Source organism: Symphalangus syndactylus, chromosome 18 (assembly GCF_028878055.3).
Source record: "Symphalangus syndactylus isolate Jambi chromosome 18, NHGRI_mSymSyn1-v2.1_pri, whole genome shotgun sequence".
Classification (NCBI taxonomy): Eukaryota; Metazoa; Chordata; class Mammalia; order Primates; family Hylobatidae; genus Symphalangus; species Symphalangus syndactylus.
The window spans coordinates 83,905,177-83,918,147 of NC_072440.2; the positions used below are offsets into that span (position 1 = coordinate 83,905,177).

The window sequence follows — 12,971 nt, forward strand, 5'->3', positions numbered from 1 at the left end:
TCTTAAAGGTATATAACGTATATGTGTGTGAATGTTATCCACTTCTAGGACAAAGAATAGGAACAGCATAAAAATAATAAGAAAAACAAGTATAGAATTTTCTAGATTTACAGGGTATCTTTATACACTTTATCTAATTTGTTACTTAGAACTCCATGACAGAGACATTATCTTCAACATTTGCATTTAACAGGTGAGCAAACCAGAGACTCTAAGAGATATATTAACTTGCTCATGTCACAGCCAGGCAGGGGCAAGACTCAAATCTAGTCCCATGATTCAAACATTGGGCTCCTACTATGCCCCACATTGCCTTCTCCTACTCCAAAGGACACTGGCATAATCTGCTTACGACTCATTCACTATGTCATAATTTAGGAAGCTAAAGTTGTCATTGTGAAGTATGTATAAGGTTCGTCTTTTTAGCTACATGAGGAAGATAGATTTAAAAATACATACCAGATAATTAGGCCAGGCACAGTGGCTCACGCCTGTAATCCCAGCACTTTGGGAGGCGGAGGTGGGTGGATTACCTGAGGTCAGGAGTTCAAGACCAGCCTGGCCAACATGGTGAAACCTCATCTCTACTAAAAATACAAAAATTAGCTGGGTGTAGTGGCAAGCACCTATAATCCCAGCTACTTGGGAGGCTGAGGCAGAAGAATCGCTTGAATCCGGGAGGCGGATGTTGCAGTGAGCTGTGATCGTGCCACTGCACTCCAGCCTGGGCAACAGAGTGAGACTCCGTCTTAAAAATAAATAAATAAATAAAAATACATGCTAGATAATTATACATTTACCACTATTCTAGTCTGGGGTGACATTCAACTTGGACTAGGTACTCTCAGCACTCAATATGATTTCTTGAAGGAAAACTTAGGTCCACAGCAGACTTTTAAGGAGAAGCCAAAAAACTCCCAAGAATCAAAAAACCATCCAGTTGGGAGGGCCTCTTAGACCTCGGAGTGCACTTGACTCCGATGATGACTGACTCAGTGCTGCAGGGGGTTTCTACAGATGAATCACACAACAGTCAGAGAAAAGGGCATGATTTTGAATGTCCACTCTTTAGTCACATTTTTCAAGTACCACAATAGGGCAGTCTGAATACATGTCTGTTAGTGCCAAAGCAGAGAGTTCATAGTATAGAGGAACAATACAAAAGACTGATTCAAATCAATAATTCAATGCAGAAATCGCTTTTGAGTCCCTGCATATTACAAAGCATGATCTGTAACGTTTTCAGTCACTCTGCACAAATATTGCTTTCTAAAATTAACTTTGTATCTTTTCTCATTACTACTTCCATTTCTTCTGACTATTATTTATTTATTTATTTATTTATTTATTTATTTATTTTTGAGGCAGAGTCTCGCTCTGTCGCCCAGGCTGGATGGAGTGCAATGGCACGATCTCAGCTCACTGCAACCTCTGCCTCCTGGGTTCAGGCAATTCTCGTGCCCCAGTCTCCCAAGTAGCCAGGATTACAGGCGCCTGCCATCATGTTCGGCTAATTTTTAATATTTTTAGTAGAGATCAAATTTCACCATGTTGGTCAGGCTGGTCTCGAATTCCTGACCTCAGATGATCCACCCACCTTGGCCTCCCAAAGTGCTGGGATTACAGGCGTGAACCACTGCGCCTCTTCTGATTAATTTTTTAAAAAGGCCTATTCGTGGCCGGGCGCGGTGGCTCACTCCTGTAATCCCAGTACTTTGGGAGGCTGAGGCAGGCAGATCACCTGAGGTGAGGAGTTCGAGACCAGCCCAGCCAACATGGTGAAACCCCGTCTCTACTAAAAATACAAAAAATTAGCTGGGCATGGTGGTGCGTACCTGTAATCCCAGCTACTCAGGAGGCTGAAACAGGAGAATCTCTTGAACTCTGGAGGGAGAGGTTGCAGTGAGCTGAGATAGTGCCACTGGACTCCGGCTTGAGCAACAAGAGAAAAACGCCGTCTCAAAAAAACAAAAAAAAAGCCTATTCACATATACATTGACTTCAGTTGTTTTATACTATGTACATTTTTGCAAATATAAAACAAGGTTGAAATTAACCTCCAAAGCAATCATTACCAGCAGAAAAGTACCATGAGAGCTTCCCTACAAGAAAGCAACAATTTTAAATGGTAGAACTCAATTGCAATAATTTATAAATTTAAAGCAAATACAGTCATCACTCAGTATCCAAAGCAATGCAGATAATACTACAGGCTATGTGATTTTCAAGCTACTGGCTTTTTTGGGTTTTGGAATGCCTTCTATTTTCATTCTTATTATTTTGTTTTGTAGAAAATGAGTTGCTGGTATTAATATTTTAATATGCTAAAAAATGATTTTTTCCCACCTATTTTGGAACCATCTTCTTTGACCCCCTAAATGCCCAGTTAGCATCAGAAATAATTCAAAATGTGAAGGAAATGTATCTATCTGGGCAAGTGAGTTGTTCTGATTTTTAAAAAACAGCAGCAAGGTAATTTTGATATGCACCACAGTCCCCAAAAAGCATTGATTACATGATTATTTCTCCATGGAGATTTATCTAACAAAGTGTAATTGAAGCCAATATTAAAATTTGAATACTTTCTCAGTGCACACAGTAAATGTATTATTAGGGGAGCAGGAACAGTCAGAGTACTTCAGAGATAAAATTGGTAATTCACATATGAGAAAATAAAATTTTAAAAATGCAGTATCTTGCTCAACTTAACTAAGTTGTATCCTGTCTATATCAGTCAATGGTCAATAAAACGATGGCTTATTTTAAAACGTTCTATGCATAAGAATGAGTTAATAACTAAAATATTTATGAGAAATACTTCACATTTTTCTGACAAGAATGATTTGAATGGTACAACTTAGTCAAGATTAAAAAAATTAAAACTTGCTTTCCTTATCCCCAAATGTTTTTGTCACTTAACTTTTGCCTATAGGTTAACTCATGATTTTCTGATGCATAGTAAAATAATTACTTGAGGACTTCCAACAGCTAACTTGCTCTGAAGGAACCGCTCAGATTCCAAGGATTTGGGGCTCACAGTTTCAGCGATATCAAAATTGAACACTTTAACCATTTGCTTTCTTTTTTTTTTTTTGAGTTGGAGTCTCACACTGTCGCCCAGGCTGGAGCGCAGTGGTGCAATCTCGGCTCACTGCAACCTCCACCTCCCAGGTTCAAGTGATTCTCTTGCCTCAGCCTCCCAAGTGGCTAGGATTACAGACGCCTGACATCATGCCCAGCTAATTTTCTGTATTTTTAGTAGAGATGGTGTTTCACCATGTTGGTCAGGCTGGTCTTGAACTCCTGACCTTGTGACTTGCCCGCCTCAGCCTCCCAAAGTGCTGGGATTACAGGCATGTGCCACCATACCTGGCCAGCCATTTGCTTTCTTAGAACCTACTGGGTCAGGTTTGATTCTTAGAGCAGAATCATCCCATTTGATTCAGTTACTTAGTGTCAGTATTATTTTGACAACTGCTTCCTATTTCCTTCTTCCCATATAGAGAGACTAAATCTTGGTTGGCTCTTCATCTACAGAGGGGATGGTCTGCACTTGTTTAGTAGAATTTCAGTAACCATTTCTTTCTTATCTTTTTTTAAAATTTTTTAATTTTTAATTTTTTATTTTTAGAGATGAGAGTCTTGCCATGTTGTCCAGGCTGGTCTCAAACTGCTGGCCTCAGGTGATCCTCCCTCCTTGGCCTACCAAAGTGTTGGGATTACAGGCATGAGCCACTACACTCGGTCTCAATAACTATTTCTGAAGCATTACTTTCTTCAAGAACTTGCTGAAACAAGTCACACCAAATGCTTCTTAATTCTGCACAAACCAGGCAGTTCACAGGATGCATTCACAAGGCTCTGAAGCCCTGGGGGAAGGGAGGAAGAATTAAGCTCTGCACCAGTTGCCTCACTCTGGACAGTCATTGCAGTGATGGGTTCCACGGGTTACAGTCCCAGAGCTTGTGGTGCTCTCCAGACAACAGCCAACCATGCAGCTTTGGGGGAAAGCCGAATGCACTGATAAACTATGCTGCCTCTCTGTGAACTCTGGTGAGGTTCAAGTAGTGGCTGCAGTTCTACCTTCCCAAGCAAACACGCTCATCTGCCCCTAAATGCTCATCTTTTCACTAGAAGACGACTCTAGTAAGGTGGTATCTCAGTTCGTAAGACTTTCTAGAAATTTCTCACTTCTCCAAACACCTCAACAATGGAAAAATGAATAGCCAAAAGAAATGCCACACCATGCATCTGATTCCCAGGATAGCCTATCAGACACTGAACATTTCAGGCACAGTTCAACGAGTTTGATTATATGATTTCTCCAGAAAAAAAAAAAGGAATTATGGCAAAATGAGGACAAGGAACATTAACAGCAAGTAGTCACAAGTCGCAGTCTAGCACAGAGGAAGAATAGAATAAACACAACCAGGGTTAGGAGAGCTGAAAGAATCCCAGTCTGGCCATTCAGTGTAGGAACAAAAAGCTCGGTACATGCCAGCTGTCACTTAAGCTATCACCATATAGTAAGTGATATTCACTCCCAATCTTGGTAGCGGTGGCAGACAGTTGTGGTTTCCTACCTAACAGCCATTCTCCATTCTTCTTTCTTATGGGCAGAGCCTTCCTCTCACCCGAGAGTCTGACAGTGCTGGATATCACTCAGCCTTCAATAAACCAAGACATGGAAATGTGACTCAGTTTTGCCAATAGCCCCTGAAGGGAAGTGGGCTATGGGTCTTTTGAGAAATATTTTCCTCTCTGATTAAACACACATGTAAGGAGAAGCCCCCATCTCATTCTTGCCTTATAGCTGATCATCATGTGAGGTCTTGAGGCTTGGAGTTGAGGTGCCCATCTTGTGACCATGAGGGAAAGTCAGCCTGTCATCATTGTGTGGCTGGATTCATCATCCCTGAACTACCCAGCTCTGGATTTCTTGTTATGTGAGATGATCTTTACTATTAAACCTCTTATAATCGGGTCTTCTGATACTTGCAGTCAAAGGCATCTAAGGAAATGTTATTTTCTGAAGCTTCTGTTCAAGAAGGCAAGATAACTGTATAATCTATTTACATATAATTGTATAATCTATTTCAGAAATATTTCCAGCAAGCATAGTTAAGAAAGCATTCAAGGTGGCCGGGCGCGGTGGCTCACGCTTGTAATCCCAGCACTTTGGGAGACCGAGGCGGGCGAATCACGAGGTCAGGAGATCGAGACCACGGTGAAACCCCGTCTCTACTAAAAATACAAAAAAATTAGCCGGGCGTGGTGGCGGGCGCCTGTAGTCCCAGCTACTCGGAGAGGCTGAGGCAGGAGAATGGCGTGAACCCGGGAGGCGGAGCTTGCAGTGAGCCGAGATTGCGCCACTGCACTCCAGCCTGGGCGACAGAGCGAGACTCCGTCTCAAGAAAAAAAAAAAAAAAAAAAGAAAGCATTCAAGGCATATAAATAGGAAAGTTTTAGTTATCTGGAAAGTTCAGTTTTGCGGGACAGTTCGATCCTTGAAAATGCCAAACAAATGAGGGGTTAACCATAATTGCTTCCCTGGGAGTCACATCATCAAATATTTTCATCATTATTCACAAGTTGGCCATTATTTCATTTCTTCAAACCTTCCAAACTATATATTTCTGTGCTTTCCCCCATATCTTGGGTCAGCAGGGAAGATACTAATAGATTCGCTTTGTGGTAGTTATGGTTATATTCCCATTTCCAGTCCTCTCAGGACACTCCAGTTCCTCGAAGCCTCGTTAGGAAACTTTTAACCCCTTGTTGAATTGCTGTAAAGTCACTCTCTGGTGAGGATTCCATTTGAGGCTGATTCTTCCTGAGAGCAATCTGTACACTTTTCATTCCCAGGCTATCCCCACAATGTGGGAAGACTGCCATGTATTTACCGACCAACCCCGATCTTACTGCCTACACACTAAACCTTTGAGATATGTGGATTCCAATCACTGGAAAATTAACACTACATATCCAAAATATTCACCTACAAGAAATATAAAAGTAACATTTTCCAATTCAGAAGTATCTATTTAAGGTATCTCCATTTATTATTACTACCTTTCATTTAAGTGACAAGAAAGACTAAATATTAACCAGATTTTGTTAAATGTGTTCTACTTTTTCACTGGTTTAAGCTGGTTGTGATATCATCATGTAAACAAATTGTCTTTTTTTTTTTTTTTAGACGGATTTTCACTCTTGTTGCCCAGGCTGGAGTGCAGTGGTGCGATCTCAGCTCACTGCAACCTCCACCTCCCAGATTCAAGTGATTCTCCTGCCTCAGCCTCCCGAGTAGCTAGGATTACAGGCATCCACCACCATGCCTGCCTAATTTTTTGTATTTTGAGACTGGGTTTCACCATGTTGCCCGGGCTGGTCTCGAACTCCTGACCTCAGGTGACCCATCCACCTCGGCCTCCCAAAGTGCTGGGATTATAGATGTGAACCACCATGCCCGGCCTATCTTTAAAGTTTCAATATTATTAAACTGAAGCTTGAAGTTTCTTAGATTTTTTCACATATGCTAAAAAATCCTATTATGGAAAGAGACAGCATGGTATGCCCTTGAGGTCAGATAAAGTGAGTTCAAATATTGGCTACACCATTAATTAGTGATGATATCATAGGCAAAATATTTCACCTCTTTGAATCCTGATTTTCTCATCTGTAAAATGTGGATAATAATTTCTATCTCATAGTGTTTGTTGAAAGAACTAAATAAAAACTGAACAGTTACTCAGTATGTGTTCATTTCTTTTCCCTACCACCCTTTCTTTAAGTGGTTTTTTTCTTCTGTCTAGCTTTATACACTGTTCTGTATATGTGAAATTTCTGATAACTGTAGCATACGTTTCAGGTTCTTTTTTTTTTTTTTTTTTGAGACGGAGTCTCGCTCTGTCGCCCAGGCTGGAGTGCAGTGGCGCGATCTCGGCTCACTGCAAGCTCCGCCTCCCAGGTTCACGCTGTTCTCCTGCCTCAGCCTCTCCAAGTAGCTGGGACTACAGGCGCCCGCCACCACGCCCGGCTAATTTTTTGTATTTTTAGTAGAGACATGGTTTCACCGTGGTCTCGATCTCCTGACCTCGTGATCCACCCGCCTCGGCCTCCCAAAGTGCTGGGATTAAAAGCGTGAGCCACCGCGCCTGGCCCCAGGTTCTTAAATTTTAACTATTTTGATGAAAATCTTTCTAAACTTCATGTCTCAGTAAATATGATATACTGAAAATAAATTAGCCTTTTTTGGATGACAGAGAACACATTAACAATACACAGTGGCCCAAGTGTTAAGGAAGATTTAGCTTTTACTATTTCACAAATGCCTCCTACCTAAGAGCCCGCATTCCCTAAACCTCATTTCTGGAAATGCACCTCGAGTGATTTTAATTCGCCTCCCCAAGTAGGAATCACTGCAGAGAACCATGAAGTCCTTAAGCGCAGGGGCTGTGAATTAGTTATTTTAGTATTTCTAGCACTTGACACATGAGAAACACTCAGTAAAGGCTCATATAAAGCACATGCAAATTAAAACCTCAATGAACTTCCACTTCATGCCCATTTGATTGACAAACATTTTAAAACTGGAAAATACCCAAGTGTTGTCAAGGCTGTGGAACATTGGGAATTCCCATTCCCTGATGATGATGATGATATAAACTGCTAAACCCTTGTACAGTAAAAGTGAAGGTGTATGTACTCCACAACACAGCAATTCCACTCCTAAGAAACTACCGCATGTGTGTAAAAAGATCGCAGGAGAAGGCCTGATGTAGCCCCACTTGTGATAACAAAACCTGGAAACATCTTAAATGTCCATCAACAGGAGACTGGATAAATACATTGTGCCTATTCTTTCACAGGAATACCTTACAGCAGTTTAAATGAGTGAGCTAGGGCTACATGTGTCAACCTAGATGAATCTCAAGGATCAAATGTTCAGTGAAAAAAGCAAGCTGCAGATGAACACTGTTCAGTATATACTTACAAGGATCAAAAACGTGCACACATTACATACTATTTAGGAATGTCTATGTAATTAAAGTATAAAAACATGCATGGGAAAGATATACACCAAATTAAGGGTAGTGGTTACCTCTGTGGGTGGGGAAAAGGGAGTGAGTGAAGGATGGGGGTGCATTTTGGAGGGGCACTCAGGGGGCTTCAACTGAACTGACAGTGTGCTATTTTCCTTTCCTCTCCTTTCCTTTCTCCTATTCCTTTCTCCTTTCCTTTCTTGTTTTCTTTTTTGAGACAGACTCTCTCCGTCACACAAGGTGGAGTGCAGTAGCATGATCTCGGCTCTCTGCAACCTCCGCCTTCCAGGTTCAAGCCATTCTCCTGCCTCAGACTCCTGAGTAGCTGGGACTACAGGTGTGTGCCACCATGCCCAGCTAATTTTTGTATTTTTTTGTAGAGATGGGGTTTCACCATGTTGGCCAGGCTGGTCTTGAACTTCTGACCTCAAGTGATCTGCCCGCCTTGGCCTCCCAAAGTGTTGGGATTACAGGCATGAGCCACTGTGCCCGGCCTGACAGTGTACTATTTCTTTTTAAAAAAACTCAGAAGCAATTACAGCAAATTATGAAGATTTGATTAAGGTGGGTACATGGGTATTTGTTTTCATAGTCTTTATACCGTGTGTATGCTTTAAATATTTACAATTTTAAAAAGTTTAAAAGAGCAACACTAATATTCACAGAAGCAGAAATCAATATGATTTCATTTATTTAAAGTTCAACAATAGAAAAAATAAATGATATATTTTTATGGATATATACTAGGTGGTAAAGCTATTGAGAAAATCAAGGGGACAATTAACATAAAATTCAGGGTAGTGGTTCCTTCTGGGAGAGACACCCACAGGACGTCTATGATACTGGCACTATTCTATTTCTTAAGTTGAGTAGTGTTTATGAATCTTTAAAGTGTGTGGATATGTTTTACATAATCGTGTGTGTGTGTGTGTGTGCGTGTGTATAAACAGATAAATATTACTTTAAAAATGGGGGCATTTATTAAAAAAACTAAGAGGGTCAGGAAAACTGAATAGTCTTCAGAAAAAAAAAAAAAAAAAACAACAACCCACAGTGGGTAGAGTGCCAGGAAGAATGAGGGTGTCCATGCCCTTGAGCTCATGGTCTGGAAAAGGAGACCTGGCAAGGTCAAGAAGCAACTTCAGTTGAGCATGCTAAGACAATGGCAGAGGCACACATGCAGTGTCATGCAGGGAGAAGGGCAGCTGCCTGAGGTTACAGCTCTGCAGAAGAGATGAACTTTGAGATGGTTCTAGAAGGTTACAAGTTGAATCAGAATTGGAGACTGGGGAATATTTCATAGAAAGGAAAAGACTCAATAAAGCATTTGAGATTTGTAAACATAATTCTCCACTTTTTATTTTGCTCTTTTGGTATCTCATATTCGATTTACAAAAGCCATAATCTATCCCAGCATTTTGGGAGGCTGAGGTGGGTGGATCACCTGAGGTCAGGAGTTTGAGACCAGCCTGACGAACATGGTAAAACCCCGTCTGTCCTAAAAATACAAAAATTAGCCTGGCTTGGTAGTGGGTGCCTGAAATCCTAGCTACTCGGGAGGCTGAGGCATGAGAATTGCTTGAACCGGGAAGAGGGAGGTTGCAATGAGGTGAGATCACACCATTGCACTCCAGCCTGGGTGACAGAGCGAGACTGTCTCAAAAAAAAAAAAAAAAAAAGAAAGAAAGAAAGAAAAGCCATAACCTGTCCTATCTTACCAATGTTTCCCACTACTCTCCTGCCCTTTGTATCTGTGAAGAGAAATAGGTGACACAAAGATGAAGGAAGCAGACACTGGTGTCAGGAAGCTCACAGGACAAGTCCTTCTCCCTGTCTGGAGGGCGCCCCTTGCTTTTCTGGGTTTATCTGGTTTTATTCTCATCAAAGTTCAGATGATCAGAAATACCTCTTTTCTAGAACTCTGCATGCTTCCAACCTGTGCTCCCAAGCAGGGCTCACTCAGGGTGAGTCTTCACGAGGGCAAAGCATGCCAGGATGAAGGGGTCCCCAAAGTAGGAACCCCTCCTGTCCCAAGTGCTTCTCTGTCCCTCTGCTTCATCCACTCCCTCATCCATCACACACTGAGTGAGCAGATTCTCTGTTCCAGGCTGCCTGCTGGAACTGAGGGTCCACATTTCCTGGAGAGGGGCCGGGTGTGAACTCTGCACCTCCTGCCTGCTATGCCATCTGGGTTCTGTGCCCTCTGGATATACTGCCTACTTGGATCCTGGCCCCTTTGCTGCTCTGACACTCTCATTTCCTCGGGCCTGGCTCTGTATTCATTCCCTTCAACCTGTTATTGCTTCCAACTCTGTGATGCAGTACAAGCCCCGCCTTCTTCCAGGAAGCCTTCCTTGCATGCTCCATCGCTCAGTGATTTCTCCAGCCTCCATGTCCACATAATCCACTTCTCAGGGGGATTGTTGACAGTTTCAGTGTACTTATCTTTATGTTAGATCCCTACATGTGTGCCACTGGGTTAGACACACCGTAGGTTGTGGATGCATATTTAGTGACCAACTGGCATTGATTAGTGAGGAAATGGGGACCGCACTAGACATGTACAAAGAAACATGCTTTTATGCGATGCAGAAAGAAATTGAGCAAGAGAGAACACCATAAATAGCATTTAGTACTGTTTTAACTTCTATTTTTAAAAGAATTGAGTCACAATAAATAAACTCCTGGCCTGGGAGGATTAAAAAAGAAATCTGGTTAAATTAAGGAAGAGTTTGATTAAAAGAATCCTTAAATAAATTACAATATATTCAAATGCAAAATCCTTAGCAATTAAAAATTGGGCAAAGTCTTTAAAAAGTCATAAGCTTTTAATTTCAAAGAATTCATAGACAATGTACCAAATGTAAATGATTAGAAGAAAAAGGACAAATGAGGTGTCTGTGGTTAAAGTAAAGGGTCAGTTTAAACTCCTGTCTTGAAAAATTAGAACAAAGCAGTTAGATACAAATTTGGGAATATAGTGACTACCCCAATGCGAAGTATGACTAATGTGGCTTTAGGAAGAAAAAAAGAAGTTCCTCAAATGAATCTAACCTTTTTCCCTAAAGGATCTAGTTATGACCTTTATATTCTAGAGATAACAACATGTATCCAAACTGACAAACATTCCCTGAGCACATACCATGGCTGGCTCTAGGGAAACCCAGCTGAGTAAGGCCAAGTTCTCCCCACAGTGTCAGCATGCCCTCAACTCACTGTTCTCAGGAAAGGAGACGAGGACGAAGGTTATAACAGAGGTGTCAACCACCATGCAGTATGGGTGCACAGATACTCCACCGAAGGGCTTCTAGGAGGCTTGTTAGATGAGATTGCTCTGAGCAGGGCCTTGAAAAACAACTAGGATTTGGACAGGCAGTGGCAGTGGGAGGACTATGACTGGGAAGGGAGGGAGAGATGCAAGAGAATCCAGGCAGAGGGAAAAGTATTAAGCAGTCACTGTAGAGGCCCAGCGAGGGAATGCGGGGGATCTGGGTAGACGGAATACAGGCTGGAGGACAGAAGCTGGAGCAGAGGGGCTCTGGATAAAGCTGTCAAACTGTGGAATGTTCTGAACACATAGAGAAGGACTGTGAACGTCTTTCTATAAGCAGTGTTACCCTTGAACATTTCTAGGGAAAAAAGCCCACACCACTCATTCCAGTGTGGCAGACACTTTCCTATAATGCCCCCAGCGTGGTACAATCCTCTAGAATGGAGAATGCTTTGGAAAGTATCATGTACAAATCAAAAATAAGGCCGGGCGTGGTGGCTCACGCCTGTAATCCCAACACTTTGGGAGGCCGAAGTGGGTGGATCACGAGATCAGGAGTTCGAGACCACCCTGGCCAACATGGTGAAACCCCGTCTCTAATAAAAATACAAAAATTAGCTGGGTGTGGTGGTGCCTGCCTGTAATCCCAGCTACTCAGGACGCTGAGGCAGGAGAATTGCTTGAACCCAGGAGGCAGAGGTTGGCAGTGAGCCGAGATTGTACCGCTGCACTCCAGCCTGGGTGACAGAATGAGACTCTGTCTCAAAAAAAAAAAGTTATTATTCATTAGTAGAAGGGGGTGACTATTTACTTCTCAGTATAGGAACCAATTCCTCTCTACAAAACATCTCTTAAGACTTATCAGCCAGTGTGGTGGCTCATGCCTGTAATCCTAGCACTTTGGGAGCCTAGGTGGGAGGATCGCTTGAGCCCAGGAGTTTGAGATAAGCCTGGGCAACACAGCAAGATCCTGTTTCTATTAAAAAAAAAAAAGACTTATTTGCATGTCTCTTACGTTCAAGGGAGACGCTGAGTGGAAGGCTTGATAATGGACTTACTATGTGAAAAATCTAGAGAGTCAGGCCTGAAGTTTGGGATTGGGTGTAAGGCTGGCACAGGACACAGTTTAAATCAAATATCTGGCAGAAGGATTACATGTTTCCTTATAAGACTCGGTTAGAAGCACTGGTCACCATGTCATTCCCCCATGCAGAAACCTTCATTAACCTATTTTTATTTCTACATTATCCTTTCCAAGCAGTTTCCATGCTGGATTTATACTGTGCAGGGATATTACAATTATAGGACAATGTCTGACCCACTAGAATGTGTGGAATGGGGATATTTTCCCCAGAAATGTTAAAAATCAGCCACTCAGTCTGCGAGATGGGTGGGGAACAGCTTATCTGGGTGAAGCTGAGTGTTGAGTGAGGAAGGCATGTGTACTCGAGGTGGGCAAGCTTTGGCAGGTGAACTGACCTCTGTGCGCCTCTTTTCCCATTCCTAAGACTGGAAAAAACTTTAAGCTCAGGGTTGAAATGAAGCAGGTAAAGCACGCCATAGAGTCTTGCACACAGAAAGTGCTTGATAAATAAAGGCTGCAACCTAAAGGAGTGTAAGGATGGGAGGGATGGTATACTGGGAAGAAAATGGTG

The 12,971-nt window shown here is 42.2% G+C and overlaps 1 protein-coding gene across 8 annotated transcripts in view; it reads right to left on the bottom strand.

Moving 5' to 3' along the window:
- BABAM2 (BRISC and BRCA1 A complex member 2) overlaps positions 1-12,971 on the bottom strand; it is a 577,548-nt gene that overhangs the window by 43,804 nt on the left and 520,773 nt on the right. The window lies entirely within an intron of this gene.